The sequence below is a fragment of the Hippocampus comes genome, unplaced genomic scaffold (assembly GCF_001891065.2).
Source record: "Hippocampus comes isolate QL1 unplaced genomic scaffold, H_comes_QL1_v1.1 scaffold258, whole genome shotgun sequence".
In the NCBI taxonomy this organism is placed as follows: Eukaryota; Metazoa; Chordata; class Actinopteri; order Syngnathiformes; family Syngnathidae; genus Hippocampus; species Hippocampus comes.
The window spans coordinates 19,911-22,507 of record NW_017805036.1 but is presented as its reverse complement, the minus strand read 5'-3'; the positions used below and the strand labels follow the sequence as shown (position 1 = coordinate 22,507).

At 43.4% G+C, this 2,597-nt stretch overlaps 1 long non-coding RNA gene across 1 annotated transcript; it reads right to left on the bottom strand.

Annotated features, from left to right (window-relative positions):
• Positions 1-581: 581 nt before the first annotated feature.
• Positions 582-2,153, bottom strand: LOC109512296 (uncharacterized). Its single transcript, XR_002167492.1, has 2 exons — positions 1,893-2,153; positions 582-1,791 (listed from the first exon to the last, which is right to left on the bottom strand). It is a non-coding gene; the product is annotated as an uncharacterized LOC109512296 (long non-coding RNA).
• Between the last annotated feature and the right edge of the window lie 444 nt (positions 2,154-2,597).

The following is a 2,597-nucleotide window of genomic DNA, read 5'->3' as shown; positions in this document are numbered from 1 at the left end:
GCTGTCGTGACTGTTCTCCATCTCTCCCCGCTGCAACAGACATGACTGAAATGATCAGGATCATGATCAAGCTTCTTCAGAGCTTTGCTGATGAGCTGAACATTGGAATCAGGTCTGTTGCAACAGGGAGAGATGGGAAAACGGGCAAGAGGGCGGCTCTTGCGGATCGGAGCTGGACTTGCCTACTCGAGGTGGTCTCGTCAAACCCCGGATGAACGACAGAATGCGCTCCGAGCCAAATAACATTTCAAGTTTTTACTGTTCAAATATACAGTATCGAACATCTTCAAAACAGATGTCAACATTCACTAACTTTCCAAACTCAATTCTCGTCACTGCTCAACAGTGAATTAAAAGCAAAACAGATGTCCTTGATCGTTTAGCCAAACATCTCAAATGTGGATTCACTGATCCGAAACCTTAAAAAAAAAAAATCACTTTCACATCAGTCACAATCTAAGGACATAATACAAAATATGCGATTCCACCCACGCTGCTTTCACCTTCTGCATGCTGCCCAAAGCGCAGTCAAAAAATTAAGTTTCATTCAGTCAAGAACAGTAGCATATATGAAACACATGAAAAAAAGACATTGCTGCACAAAAATCGTTACATGCTGGAAAATGTGTTTAATTGAAAGCTGCTTTTGTGGTTGCCATTTTAACAGTGTTTGTGTGAGGAAAAAAACACAATGAGAAAGAATATCAAATAACCTTTTCTTCCAAAATGCTGTCACGCTGTTGAAATAAGACGAAACAATAAATAGTTACGCAGTTTGCATAGTGAGCCAATGGCCCTTAAATGAAGACGGAAAAAAAATTCACTGTTATAGCTTTACCGCGGATGGAAGAAAATCAATTGAACACTGATCCATCTTTTGAATGCGAGAGAAAAGTTCAAAGCATTTGGTTGGCAATTATTTAAGCCATTCAAAAAAAAAAAACAATCATAAAAGAGTCAAAATAATAAAAAAAAAAGGCATCCAATGGCTTCAATCCAGAGGCTTTTTCCCCCGCAGCATCATGGTTCACACTCAACCGAGTATTCATGATCTTGGTAACAGTCAATGTAGAAATGCAAAGGCTTTAACATCAAGTGCCGTGTCGACCAAAAATAACATTTACCACTCATACTCACCAAAAACATTCATACTCGCTCCAAAAACTCACACGAACCCCAAAACACCTCTCACACTCACCCAAAAACTGCTCAGTGAACGAAAAAAACCCTGACACTAACAAGAACCTCTTACTCACCAAAAAACTGAAACGTAGAACAAAGTTTCACCCAAAAAACAAAAATCCTTAACATACAAACACACACAGTATGAGGCCCTTTTAAAAACCTCCAGCGAAAGTAAAAAAATCGTGTTTGTGAAAGGGAGCTCAAAACTCACTCCCCAATGCACCATGAAACCAAACCGACGGTAAATAAGGACATTGGTGACTCGCACCAAAAGCAAGATTCTGGAGCAAGGCCAAGAGATGGAAGCGCTGTTGATGACATCAACAGTGACAGCACATTATTTCTGAGAGCGGGGAAGGGGCTGCGCCGAGCGTAATCGGTTCATCCGCAGGTGTTCCGGTCGTTTGGCGTTCAGAGGATCGGCTTTTTTTTTGTAGAGCTGCTCGCCGCCGCTCGACGGCCATCTGATGGGAATCGGTGCCGAGGCTTCCGACACGGCGCTGCTGCTGTTGCTCGAGTCCGTTTGCTCCATTGCCGACCGTCTCCTTGGGTTGTTCCGCAGAGGCTCCCTGCGGCCAACAGTCGCCCCGTGCGAACATCACCGGGCTGCGACAGGAAATTAGCTGCTGTTATTTTTCCCAACATTAGGTCAGTCAATTACATGAACGAATGTGTCCAAAAGAGAGAAAGCTATCATTTGTCGTCACCTCACAGGAGTCCTCGGGCTTCCCGGGACCTTTGGCTCCGACGAGAATTTGTCCTTGACGTTTTCCAGCACGGACGGAGCCACATATGTGAAACCCTGCGACAAAGCCAATAAATGCCCAGTCAGCTGAATGCTAGCAATGTGGCGGAACAGTGAGGGAAGCTTCCAGGAAGAGGACTCCTGAACCAGATGGGACTCATTGGCCGATTCTGGTAAAACATATTTGTTGAACAGGAAATGAGAAAAACAAAAACGTTCACAGGTTGCCCGGGTTGCACGAAATATGTTTAGGCACAATAGGCGCAACTTTCTTCCCCTTACACCTTTTTTTAAGTACTTGGGTGGGATATCCAGCGTCAAATGTCTCTTGTGTGATGCTATTTACAGCCAGACAAAAAAAAAAAAATTGCGTTAGCTTGTCACTAGGACAGCCCAGGTAACTTTTTCAGTACTTGGCCCAACAAGGAAAGCTGTTCTCGTTCTGTGCACACCAAATCAGCGATTCTGCATGGTGGGTATTTGCAGTGTTAAATCATCTAATCTAATCTATGCATCTATCCGTGTATCATCCAATTTGACATTGACTGATAGATAAAATCAAGTGGGTAAGTGGCTCGTAGTGTTACATATGGAATACTTCGCAACAAGAATTCAAGACATAAATCCCTCCTCGTTTTAAAACATGGGTGTTGTGATGCGTCCAAAG